The sequence below is a fragment of the Lepus europaeus genome, chromosome 9 (assembly GCF_033115175.1).
Source record: "Lepus europaeus isolate LE1 chromosome 9, mLepTim1.pri, whole genome shotgun sequence".
Taxonomy (NCBI): domain Eukaryota; kingdom Metazoa; phylum Chordata; class Mammalia; order Lagomorpha; family Leporidae; genus Lepus; species Lepus europaeus.
This window is the reverse complement of record NC_084835.1, coordinates 31,427,680-31,441,223: the sequence shown is the minus strand read 5'-3', so window position 1 is coordinate 31,441,223 and position 13,544 is coordinate 31,427,680. Positions and strand designations below refer to the sequence as shown.

General features: G+C 44.3%; 1 long non-coding RNA gene across 2 annotated transcripts in view; it reads left to right on the top strand.

Moving 5' to 3' along the window:
* LOC133766503 (uncharacterized) overlaps positions 1-12,560 on the top strand; it is a 57,728-nt gene extending 45,168 nt beyond the window's left edge. For both annotated transcript variants that reach the window (XR_009866717.1, XR_009866716.1), the window contains exon 3: positions 11,715-12,560. This is a non-coding gene — a long non-coding RNA (uncharacterized LOC133766503). The remainder of the gene's footprint in view (positions 1-11,714) is intronic.
* Positions 12,561-13,544: the final 984 nt, after the last annotated feature.

Here is a 13,544-nt window from a genome sequence, read left to right as displayed (position 1 = left end):
TTACTGAGGGGCCGTCACTGTGGTGTAGCTGGTAAAGCCGCCGCCTGCAGTGTCGGCATCCCATATGGGTGCCATTGGAGACCTGGCTGCTCCACTTTCGATAAGGTTCTCTGCTATGGCCTGGGAAAGCAGTAGAAGATGGCCCCAATCCTTGGACCCCTGCACCCATGTGGGAGACCCGGAAGAAGCTCCTGGCTCCTGGCTTTGGATCGGCACAGCTCTGGCCATTGTGGCCAACTGGAGAGTAAACCAGCGGATGGAAGACCTCTCTCTCTGTTTCTCTCTCTCCCTGCCTCTCCTTCTCTCTCTGTGTAACACTAATTTCCAAATAAATAAATAAATCTTTATAAAACGGCCGGCGCCATGGCTTAACAGGCTAATCCTCCGCCTTGCGGCACCGGCACACCGGGTTCTAGTCCCGGTCGGGGCGCCGGATTCTATACCGGTTGCCCCTCTTCCAGGCCAGCTCTCTGCTATGGCCCGGGAAGGCAGTGGAGGATGGCCCAAGTGCTTGGGCCCTGCACCTGCATGGGAGACCAGAAGAAGCACCTGGCTCCTGGCTTTGGATCAGCACAATGCGCCGGCCACAGCGGCCATTGGAGGGTGAACCAACGGCAAAAAGGAAGACCTTTCTCTCTGTCTCTCTCTCTCACTGTCCACTCTGCCTGTCAAAAAAAAAAAAAAAAAAAGAAAGAAAAAAGAAAAAAATCTTTAAAAAACAAAAACAAGCAAACAAACAAAAAATGCAGTTATCATCTCTCCACCATGTGTGAACACTGTGAAAAGTTGCCATCCATGAACCAGAGCGAAGGCCCTCATTACACACGAAATCTGCCAGTGTCTTGATCTTGGACTTCACAAGTTCCAGAACTGAGAAATAAGATTCTGTGGTGGATAAGCTGCCCAGTTTATGATATATTATTTTAGCAGCCCACACAGACTAACACAAGCATAAAGCAAATTCATTGTACATTATACAAACAGTTTAGACACAACAACCCATTCTTATCAGTTAGGTGGTGAGAACCCTCCCCAAAATCCAAGTTCTACCTAAAGACTGACCTTGTAAGATGGACTTTCAAATGATAATCATCAGGGCAGTTATGTTAACTTGTTTTCCCATACCTTCCAATCCATCCTTTAGTCAGTAACCACAGGGAATCTTCCTAAGTATAAGCCAGGTTATGTGTATTATACTTAGACTGAAATCCAGAATGTCCTTTCATGACATGAGCAGTGCATTCTTCTCCAAACTCAACTCCTGCCATTCTCAGCATCACCCTTTAGCTACATGGTGTCCAAGTTTCTAGGACATCACTGCCCAGTAGAATTTAGTGCTGGGTCAGCGCCATGGCGCACTAGGTTAATCCCATATGGGCGCCAGCTTCTAGTCCCAGTTGCTCCTCTTCCAATCCAGCTCTCTGCTGTGGCCCAGGAAAGCAGTGGAGGATGGCTCAAGTGCTTGGGCCCCTCCATCCACATGGGAGACCTGGAAGAGGCACCTGGCTCCTGGCTTCAGATCGGTGTAGCTCCAGCCATTGCGGCCATTTGGGGAGTGAACCAGCCGAAGGAAGACCTTTCTCTCTGTCTCTCTCTCTCACTGTCTGTAACTCTATTTGTCAAATAAATAAATAATCTTAAAAAAAAAAAAGAACTTAGTGCAGTGATGGAAAGGTTCTTGTGCACTTTATAGTTGTCTGTTGGTGTCCACCAAGCAGATACAGTTATTGAGCATTTCTGATGTGGCTAGTGCATCTGAGGAAATAAAATTTTAATTTAGTTTTTTTTTATTTTTTTATTTTTTTTTTTGACAGGCAGAGTGGACAGTGAGAGAGAGAGACAGAGAGAAAGGTCTTCCTTTTGCCGTTGGTTCACCCTCCAATGGCCGCCGCGGTAGCGCGCTGCGGCCGGCGCACCGCGCTGTTCCGATGGCAGGAGCCAGGTGCTTATCCTGGTCTCCCATGGGGTGCAGAGCCCAAACACTTGGGCCATCCTCCACTGCACTCCCTGGCCACAGCAGAGAGCTGGCCTGGAAGAGGGGCAACCGGGACAGGATCGGTGCCCCGACCGGGACTAGAACCCGGTGTGCCGGCGCCGCAAGGTGGAGGATTAGCCTAGTGAGCCACGGCGCCGGCCTTAATTTAGTTTTTACTTAAATAGCACACATAATAATGGCTACCACAGTGAATAATGCAGTTCTATTGCTGTGGAGCTGTAAAACGGAGCTTTGCCTAATTTAAAGCATTTTATTGTGTGAGAAATTATGTTGATGCAGTGGTAAACTTCAGCTACACTATTAGCAGGCTATCCCAAAGATCAAAGAACAGAGGGCTTACAGACCAAATAAAAATGCTTGAATCAGACACACATACTATTTATCAAATCAACTTAAAACCTATAACATAAAGCAAAGGGAAAGAAATAGGATAAGCAATATGAGAAAAGAGGACGAGCAAGGTGGCAGGATCACACTACTTAAGTTCTGGTTTATGCATTTCTATATTGCATCAATTTTCTCTGCTGATTGGCCAGAGTCAAGGTTCAAGGGGACTCACGGACAGAAAGTGCTGTGGATCAGTGACATACAATTGTTCTACCAGAAGGAATCAAGTGGAACAAGTTCACCTGGCCTTTTGCTGTAGATTACCAATTAACCTGCTTTATGGATTTTATTTGGGCTATGAACTTATATGTTTTGGGCAGAGGATAGGTGGACCAGAATAGTTATTACCAATGAATAGTTGAATTAAGACCATATAAATATTAAGTGCTCATGTTTATTTACTGTATCTTGGACATTAAATGTCATAAATATTCAATGTGTCATGAATATTTAGTGCCCATGTGCTTCATCTGTATTTTTTGTCTTGTGAATGTTACTCTTGGTCTTTTCATATCTTTCTATCTAGACTTTGCACATGCATGCTCTACCCACTAACTACAATAGATATTTAACATATCTTTGAGTTTCATCTATCTCATGTATTTTTTTTGTTTCTTCTGCTGCATAACTCAGTATCTTAATAGTATGACAATTGCACAGTACATCTCTGCACACATTTCCTCTCTGTAGAGTGACCTTCCTCTGGCTCTTTCCCTAACAACTGCCTGAAGACCTTGTCAGTCTCAGTGGAAATGTAGCCTCTTTGGGAAACCTTCCATTATGGACCATTATCTATGAACTAAATTGAATTCCTCTAAATTCTTATGTTGAAGTTCCAACTCCCGGTGTAACTGTATTTGGAACTTGGGCCTTTAAGGAATCATTAAGGTAAAATGAGGTCATAAGGGTAAGACCATAATCTAATAGAATTGGTGTCATTATAAGAAAAGGAAAAGACATCAGCATTTGCTCTGTTTTCTCTCTCTGGATGTACACGTGGGCACACAGTAAAGCCCGTGTGGGGACACAAGAAGGCAGCTCCCTACAAGCCAGGAAAAAAGGCCACACCAAAAATTCAACAGTGATAGTACTTTCAGCTTTTAGAACTGTGAGGATAAACGTCTGTTTTTGTTTGTTTGTTTGTTTTTGTTTTTTTGTTTTTGACAGGCAGAGTGGACAGTGAGAGAGAGAGAGAGAGAGAAAGGTCTTCCTTTTGCCGTTGGTTCACCCTCCAATGGCCGCCGCGGTAGGTGCGCTGCGGCCAGCGCACCGCGCTGATCCGATGGCAGGAGCCAGGTGCTTCTCCTGGTCTCCCATGGGGTGCAGGGCCCAAGCACCTGGGCCATCCTCCACTGCACTCCCTGGCCACAGCAGAGAGCTGGCCTGGAAGAGGGGCAACCGGGACAGAATCCGGCGCCCCGACCGGGACTAGAACCCGGTGTGCCGGCGCCGCAAGGCGGAGGATTAGCCTAGTGAGCCACGGCGCTGGCCAACGTCTGTTGTTTAAGCCACCAGACTATGGTTTGTTGTTACGGCAGCCTCCAAACTGCTTTGACTCACAATACTCTGACACCAAGTGTGTGGGCTTTCCCTCACATCAACCAGTCCTCCAACACCAACTGCATGCCTGATAATTCAGTTCAATTCTGTCGCAAGTTAATAGCAGAGTCTCAAAGGATACCCCCATTGTCAACATCGGTCTCAGGTACCAGATTGTCATCTGTACTTCAGACCAACCAGCTGTAAATTGAAGGTTCCCACGACCCCCACCTCAGGTTTGATAATTTGCTAGAATGGCTCACAGAACTCAGGGACACATTTTATTTACTATTGCCAGTTTATTATAAAGGAAACAATTCACGAGTAGCTAAATGAAAAGGGTAGATCAGGCAGGTTGTGGGAGGGCCAGAGTGGAGTTTCCATAGCCTCTCCAGGAGTGCCATTCTACAAGCATCCTGGTGGGTTCACCAACCTGGAAGCTGTCTGATTCCTGTGCTGTAGAGTCTTCATGGATTTGTTTAGGTCTTTGATCTATTTGGAGTGTTTTGTTTTGTTTTGTTTTTTGCATATGGCATAAGTTAAATGTCAAACTTCTTCCTTTTGCACGTAGATATTCAGTTTTCCTACATTTGTTAAAAACACCGTCCTTTCCCCTTTAATGTTCTTGGCACTCAAAAAACAAACAAAACAAAACAGAAAAAGAAAAACATTTAACCAAATATGCAATGATTTATTTGTGGCTCTCTATTCCACTGGCCCATATATCTGTCTTTTTGCCAGTACCACACACTGTTTTGATTATCATAGCTTTTTAGTAAGTTTTGAAATTAGGAAGTATGAGTCCTTTGAAACCAAAATTTTAAACCCAGTATCTCAAATTATTATTAATGATTTGCTCTCCCAGTGACACTGTATTTCATAGCATGTATTTCTAGTGAGAAATAGTGCTCTTTGTAAATTCTTGATAAGAAATACTCAGGCATGGCAGTGCTGCTTTGGAATTTTTGTATTTCCCTTATTTTCTTTAGACAAAGCTCTTACTTCGAATGGAGTTAGAATCTGTAGTAACCTAGAATCTTGTGCAGGCTGGCATTGCCAGGCTGGGAAATCTGCCAAGGAAGACTTCCTGGATTAAGTTTAACTTAGGTAATTTTTTAGTTTGCACTATCAGCCTCCATAGAGAATACAGAAGAGAACAAACATGTTCAAAACAAGCTGTTTGGGATTTTTCTCGGGCAGGGTTGCTGCATATTCAAGGTTAGACTAATAAAAAACAAAAGTTAATGAGAGAAAAACCGTGGCAGAAAGTTGAAGCTAAACTCTGATAACTGAGACAGAACTTTGACTGTTTTGCCTCTATCTGTGATAAAAGGAGAATCAGATTTATTTCAGTGTAGCCTCAAAGTCCAAAGATTCTCTCTTCATTTTAGGCTGTGCTTAAGAAAGATAGTCCAAGAAACTTCAGCTGGTATTTTGCTTTTCTCCTAACAGAGGTAGGGTGGAGTACAAAGAAAGAATGTCAGACTGTGTCTAGGAGATCTGGTTTCCAATGGGATTTTCACACTGATTTGCTATGGGAATGAGTTACTGGCTTTCTGAGTTGCTGTTTCTTCCACCATTTGTTAGAAAATTGTTGAATCGCCAGGAATTCTAACAGCTCTAATAATATTATCGAATTCTATTTTTACATCCCCTAGATATTATTTCTTACTATTCTCTAAATCTCAGAGAATGGTATATAACTTATTTGCCTACATGTTTTATTTGCCCTGCTAAATTAAAGGGCTAAAAACACTTCTTACTCAGTTTGCCACCCTCATAGTTTAACACTGCATCTTTCATAAGTTAAATAAATATTTGAAGGAAGGTAGAATTAACTGATATCTCTCTCTTTGTTTTGAAGATTATTTCCCAGTGAGACAGACTTATTTTATTTGTTTTGTGAAGGTGAGATAACAATGCTTTAGCTAGGTGATAATATTATAGTAATGGTATTTCCCTTTATTTTGTCTAATTAAAAATAATTTGTGGATTATGCTAGAATATGAAAATTTAGGGGGCAGGTGTTAGACCCAGTGGGTAAGATGCTGACTAAGGATAGCGTTGCAGCATAGCAGGTAAAGGTGCTGCTTGCGATACTGACAACACATGTGGGTGCCAGTTCACATCCTGGCGGCTCCAATTCTGATCCAGCTCCCTGCTAATGGCCTGGGAAAGGCAGCAGAAGAGGGGCCAAGTGCTTGGGCCCCTGCCACCCACACGGGAGACCCTGATGAAATTCCTGACTGTCCTGGCCTAGCGCTGGCCATTGCAGCCATCTGAGGAGTGAACCAAAGGAGGGAAGATCTCTCTCCCTTTCTCTGTCTCTGTCTCTGTGTCTCTCCCTGTCTCTCTCTCTGTGTAAATATCTTTCAAGTATATAAGTAAAATCTTAAAAAAAAAAAAAAAAGATTCTGGTTAAGGGGCCGGTTTTGAGGCACAGTGGGTTAAACCACCACTTGGGACACCAGCTTCCCATATTGAAATGCCAGTGTGAGTCTGGGCTGCTCCACTTCTAATCCAGCTCCCTGCTAATGTTCCTGGGAAAGTAGTGAATGATGTCCCCAGTTCAGGGGTCCTGTTTTCTACATGCAAATCCTGGATGTGGTTTCAGGTTTCTGGCTTCAGCCAGGCCCAACCTTGGCCATTGTGGTCATTTGAGGAGTGAGCCAGTGAATTGAAGATCTTGCTGTCTTGCTCGCTCTCTATCTATGTGTCTGTCTCTTTCTCTCTCAGGCTTTCAAATAAAATAATTAATAATTAATTAATGTATCTTTCAGAAAATATGCTGGTTAAGATGCCTGCATCTCATATTGGAGTATTTACATTTCAGTTCCAGCTCCACTCCCCATTCCAGCTTTCTGTTGGTGCATATCCTGGGAAGCAGAAGGTGATGGCTCTATCTGTCTCCATCTCTCTTCCTCCCTCTGCCTCTCTGATTTTAAAAAGTTAATTAAAATACTGAAATAATGCATTAGGTTAGTATTTGATTGTACTACTTTCTGGTAAACTCCCAGGAAAGGTTTCCTATAAGCACTTGATGTGATAAAAAAAAGTTCATAATGAATCAGGACTGTTTACTCTGTGTAATTATGTCAGGACTCTTAGAATTACAAATATCAGAAGACCTAGTTCAAACTGGCTTCAACCGAAAAGAAAAACTTATTGACTCACGTATGTGAAAAGTTCAACCTTGGCTGAATCTTGGCCTGAATGAAGTCATTAGGGCTTAGCCTTATTCTTTGCATTTTTTGGCTGTTTCTCCATCAAATGTGCTTCTTGCTTATGGTGATAAAGCTGTTCACAGTTCCAAGCTCACATTTTATCTTCTCAGCAATTCTGGTGTTAGGACAGCACCTCTTTCAGAACAGTTCTAACGACTTCCAGAGTTGAATTGCACTGTTTGACTGGGATAGGGATGTCCTTGCAAATCCAAGTATGTGGAATACAGTGGTTGTCTAGGCTTGGGTTATGTGCCCATGCTGGAGTGCAGAGGTAGAATTTACTTCCTCCTGAAGCTCATGTACTGAGAATTTCGAACAGTAACTTCCCACTGGAAAACTGGGGACTCTTCCGCAGAAAGCAGATACAATATACAAGTGTATAGTCATTTTAATTCATAAATACATTAGTTTTACATCCTAATTAGGTGAGTTTTGGTATGTTTTCAGAAAAATTAAAGACCTCAATGAGTTGTTATATGGATTTCCAATATTTATGTTAAAAATCTATAATAAAAGATATCCAGGCTTTCATGTGCTTCTGCTTTCCACTCATTCCCTTGTGTACCAGTTGTGCAGTCACTTGAAAACTCTACTATTTACTTAAGAATAGTGAATAAAGCCAAGTAATATCTTAGTGTCATTGTGACAAATTTTGACCTCATAGGAACTCTGAAAGGATCTGTAGGTCTCCTAGGCCAAAAGACTATCCTGTCTTAATAAACCTGTCCATATTCGGTGCCTTTTGGAATTCCTTATAAATTTCAGTGGGCACCCAAGAATTTGTTAACTAATTCCCAGATGTTTCCAAAGTCTCCAGTACTGGAATAGCACTTTTGTTTCCCTTTGATTTACTATAATGATCAGGTTTTATTTGTTTGAAAGGCAGGGTGACAGAAAGAGAAACAGAGATCTTCTGTTTGCTGGTTCATTCCACAAATGACCTCAACAGCTGAGTCTGGGCCTCGCTGAAGTCAGGAGCCTGGAACTCCATCTGGGTCTCCCACATGGATGGCAAGGGCCCATACACATGAACTATCATCTGCTGCCTTCCTAGGCATATTAGCAGGGAACTGGATTGGAAGTGGAGCAGCTGAAACTTGAACTGAAATTCCCATATGGGATGCCAGTGTTGTAAGTGGTGCTTAACCTACTACAGCTCCTAAAAGGCAGTTTTTTTTTGTTTTTTTTTTTACTTTTTGACAGGCAGAGTGGACAGTGAGAGAGAGAGAGACAGAGAGAAAGGTCTTCCTTTTGCCATTGGTTCACCCTCCAATGGCCGCCACGGCTGGCACGCTGCGACCGGCGCACCGGGCTGTTCTGAAGGCAGGAGCCAGTTGCTTATCCTGGTCTCCCAATGGGTTCAGGACCCAAGCACTTGGGCCATCCTCCACTGCACTCCCTGGCCACAGCAGAGAGCTGGCCTGGAAGAGGGGCAACCGGGACAGAATCCGGCGCCCCGACCGGGACTAGAATCTGGTGTGCTGGCGCCGCTAGGCGGAGGATTATCCTGTTGAGCCACGGCGCCGGCCTAAAAGGCAGTTTTTAAAAGGAGTCAAAAGTGTCCAAACTTAAAGATTTTCAAGCCCTTCCATACTTATCTTCCAAAAACAGTATGTCATTGACCTTGTCAACTCTGTTAAGTAAAAAATCAATTAAGTATTGTGTCAACTCCACAAAAGCCAAGTGAGGCTTCTCTTTTCTCCCAAAATCAGAGTTATGCTGAATCCTGAGAGAATTTGAACAAAGTGACTGTTGATTCCTAGTCTTTCCTCAAAAGAACAAAGCTATTTTAAATTCTGTTTATTATTGTTGTTTTAAATATTTTATTTATTTATTTGAAAGGCAAAGTTTCAGAGAGGGAGGGACAGGGAAAGAGAGAGTCTGAGATCTTCCATTTGCTGGGTCACTCCCCAGGGGGTTCAACAGCCAGGGCTGGGCCAGGCTGAAGCCAGGAGCCAGGAGCTTCCTCCGGGTCTCCCATGTTGGTGGCAGGGCTCCAAGGACCTGGGGAGTCTTCCACTGCTTTCCCAGGCATTTAGCATGAGGCTGAACTGGAAGTGGAGCAGCCTGGTACCCTTATAGGATCCCAGTGTTGCAAGGTGGTGGTTTAACCCGCTGAGCCACAGTCTGTTTTTGTATAAATGTAGTCAGTTGTGCAATCAACACAAGTTCATTCTAACTTCTACCTACGGTTTTTCTGATGCATTTTTAAAAAATATTTATTTATTTGAAAGAGTTACACAGAGAGATGGAGAGGCAGGGAGAGAGAGAGAGAGAGAGAGAGAGGTCTTCCATCCAATGGTTCACTCCCCAATTGGCCTCAGTGGCTGGAGCTGAGCTGATCCAAAGCCAGGAGCCAGGAGCTTCTTCTGGGTCTCCCTTGGGGATGCAGGAGTCCAAGGACTTGGGCCATCTTCTACTGCTTTCCCAGGCCATAGCAGAGAGCTGGATCAGAAGTGGAGCAGTTGTATCTCGAACCAGTGCCCATATGGGATGCCGGCGCTTCAGGCTAGGGCATTAACCTGCTGTGCCACAGCACCGGCCCTCTGATGCAGTTTTGTTCACTGTAAACACTGGAATGCAAAAGCTGACTTATGAATTAAATTTGGCTGCGAATGACAGCTCTAACTACAATGCCTTAAAGGAATAAGAGTTGGAGTTAGTGCTGTGGTGTAGAAGTCTAAGCCTCCGCCTGCAGTGCAAGCATCCCATGTAGGTGCCAATTCGAGTCCCGTCTGCTCCACTTCCAATTCAGCTCCTTGTGAAAGCTCCTGGTAAAGCAATGGAAGATGACCCAAGACCTCCCACCCACGTGGGAGAACTGGATGAAGCTCCTGGTTTCTGGCTTTGGCCTGGCCCAGCTGTACTCAATGTAGTCATTTGAGGAGTGAACCTGCAGATGGAAGATCTGTCTCTCCTTCTCTCTCTGTACCTCTGCCTTTGAAACAAATCTTTAAAAAGAGAGAGAGGTAAGAGTTTTCCTCATATAAGAAGTCCACAGGCAGGTTGTGGCTTGCCTTGCTTTAGCACATTATGGATTTCTTTTAATATTTTCCTCAGAGTCCCAAAATGGTTGATGGAATTTTGGCCTTACATTCTCAGTGGCAGTAGGAGAAAGTAAAGGAGTACTAAAGGGCAACAAATGCTCAAATGCTTGCTTTATTTGTTGATCTTTGCTGTTTGCTTTTTTTTTTTTTTTTTTTTTTTTTTTTGACAGGCAGAGTGGACAGTGAGAGAGAGAGAGACAGAGAGAAAGGTCTTCCTTTTGCCGTTGGTTCACCCTCCAATGGCCGCCGCGGCCGGCGTGCTGCGGCCGGCGCACTGCGCTGATCCGATGGCAGGAGCCAGGTACTTCTCCTGGTCTCCCATGGGGTGCAGGGCCCAAGCACTTGGGCCATCCTCCACTGCCTTCCCGGGCCACAGCAGAGAGCTGGCCTGGAAGAGGGGCAACCGGGACAGAATCCGGCACCCCGACCAGGACTAGAACCTGGTGTGCCGGCGCTGCAAGGCAGAGGATTAGCCTAGTGAGCCGCGGCACCGCCTGCTTTTTTTTTTTTTTTTTTTTTTTTTTTTTTACAAGAACATTTATTTCTTTGAAAGGGAAAGTTACAGTGAAGGAGAGGCAGAGCCAGAGAGGGATAAGTCTTTTTTTTTTTTTTTAAAGATTTATTTATTTGAAAGTCAGGGTTACACAGAGATAAAAGGAGAGGCAGAGAGAGAGAGAGAGAGAATCTTCTACCTGCTGGTTCACTCCCCAGTTGGCCACAATGGCTGGAGCTGTGCCCATTGGAAGCTAGGAGCCAGGAGCCTCCTTTGGATCTACCACACAAGTGCAGGGGCCAAAGGGCTTAGGCCATCTTCCACTGCTTTCTCAGGTCATTGCAGAGAGCTGGATCAGAAGTGGCGCAGCCGGGACTCGAATGGTTGCCCAAATGGGGTGCCAGCACTGCAGGAGGTGGCTTTACCTGCTAAGCCACAGCGCCGGCCCTGAGAGAAGTCTTTCATCCACTAGTTTACTCCCCAAATGGCCACAATGGCCAGGGCTGGGCCAAACTAAAGCCAGGAGCCAGGAGCTTCATCTGGGTCTTTCACATGGCCCAAACACTGGGGCCATTTTCTGCTGCTTTCACAGGTGCATTAGCAGGGAGCTGGATAAGAAATGGAGCAGCCAGGACTCAAAGTGGCACCAATATGGAATGCTGGCATTGCAGGCGGTGGCTTAACCCAATATGCCACAGTTTGCTTTTCAAAGAGTATAATCAGATATTCTAGTCAATACTTTTCTAAACACCTTCTTCATCACATGATCCATGTATCTTCAATGGAATCTAAGAAACATAGTCTTTATTTGGGCTCAGTGACACTCCAAATTAAACTAGCCTGCATTAATAAAGAGAAGGGGGATATTGAATATCAGGTGGCTGTCTCAGTCAGCTTGAACTCTGTAACAAAACACCTTAGAGTGAGTGGCTAAACAATAGACATTTATTTTTTACTGTTTTGGTGGTTAGAAAATTGAAGAGCAGATTGCCAGCCTATGTGGTTCTCTTGTATGTGTTCTCTTCCAGGCTTGGAGTTACTGCCTTCTTATTGTGTCTTCACTTGGGAAAGAAAGAGAGAGAGAGAAATGGAGAAATCAGAAGGAAAAAAGGATGTGTTCTAAGTAAGCCTCAAACTTCACAAGGAAAATTCCATTGCATCTTAAGGCTTGAGAATGATTATTACTGGTTTGCTGGTCTGCCTTTCAGACCCACCAGGGTGGTGGTCCCACTTTTGTGACTCTGCTGGCTGGAAGATGGACCCTCAAGGTTCTGGGCAGTGATGGTCTGGCCTGTTGAATCTGAAGCAATGTCCTTCCTCTTCCGTTCTAACCTGGAAACTGTGGAGGCAGCCCCAATACGGACCAAATCAATTCTGGGGTCATTCTTTGTCTTCAAAAATACTGCCTAGTGCAGCCAAATAATATAATGGTCCAGTTGTGTAAGATCTAAGAAGTTCCATGCCTTCCTTCATTTTGTCCCATCTCTGTCTCCTTCAGTTCAAACTGGCAATGTTTCTGCTGGGATGGTTGATTAGATCTGTGGTTCACACTTATACTGATCTCCTTATCCAATAGTTTGTCAGTTAGTGTTCTCTTCAGAAGAAACTGTTTCCTTTTGTACAGTATGTGTACAGGCTGAGAAGTTTTCCAAATCTTAAACATATTCCTCATTTTCATTTAAACCATGACTAGCATTGCTTTTCTTGTCCATGTTTTGACTGACATTCTGTTGTTGATTATGTGTTTACTAAGAAAATGGAAACTTACTCTCCAGTTCTCCTTTCTTTCTGAGTCCTAACCAGAATCATCACTCCTTTCCTGTTTCCTCTTTCTCTCCCTTTCAAATAAATAAAATATGAATAAATTTTTAACTAAAAAACAACTTAGGAGTTTAGTGCCTGGGTTTGGGTCCTTGTTCCACTCCTGATTCCAGCTTCCTACTACTGCATAACCTGGAAGGCAGCAGTAATGGCTCAAGTGATTGGGTCTCTCCCACCCTTGTGGTAGATCAGGATTGAGATCTTAGTTTCTAGCTTTAGCCTGGCCCAGCCTGATTGTTGTGTGTATCTGGGAAGTTAACCAGTGAATGGAGATCTCTATCTCTTTGTTGCTCTAGTTTTCAAATAAATTAAATAAAGAATTTTTAAAAAATCACTACCCTTTGGGCTGGCACTGTGGCACAGCGTGTTAAAGCCCTGGCCTGAAGTGCCTGCATCCCATATGGGCGCTGGTTCAAGTCCCGGCTGCTCCTCTTCTGATCCAGCTCTCTGCTATGGCCTGGGAAAGCAGTAGAAGATGACCCAAGTCCTTGGGCCCCTGCACCCACATGGGAGACCCAGAAGAAGTTCCTGGCTCCTGGCTTCGGATTGGCGCAGCCCTGGCTATTGCAGCCATTTGGGGAGTGAACCATTGGATGGAAGATCTCTCTCTCTCTCTCTCTGTTTCTACGTCTTTCTGCAACTCTGTCTTTCAAATAAAAATAAATAAATAAATAAATATATCTTTTTAAAAAATCACTACACTTAACATGCATCTTTCTTTCTTTCTTTCTTTCTTTCTTTCTTTCTTTCTTTCTTTCTTTTTTTTTTTTGACAGGCAGAGTTAGACAGTGAGAGAGAGAGGCAGAGAGAAAGGTCTTCCTTCCGTTGGTTTATCCCCCAAATATCCGCTAAGGCCGGCCGCAGCGTGCCAGTGTGCCGCGCTGATCTGAAACCAGGAGCCAGGTACTTCCTCCTGGTCTCCCATGAAGGTGCAGGGCCCAAGCACTTGGGCCATCCTCCACTGCCTTCCCGGGCCACAGCAGAGAGCTGGATTGGAAGAGGAGCAACCAGGACAGAATCCAGCGTCCCAACCGGTA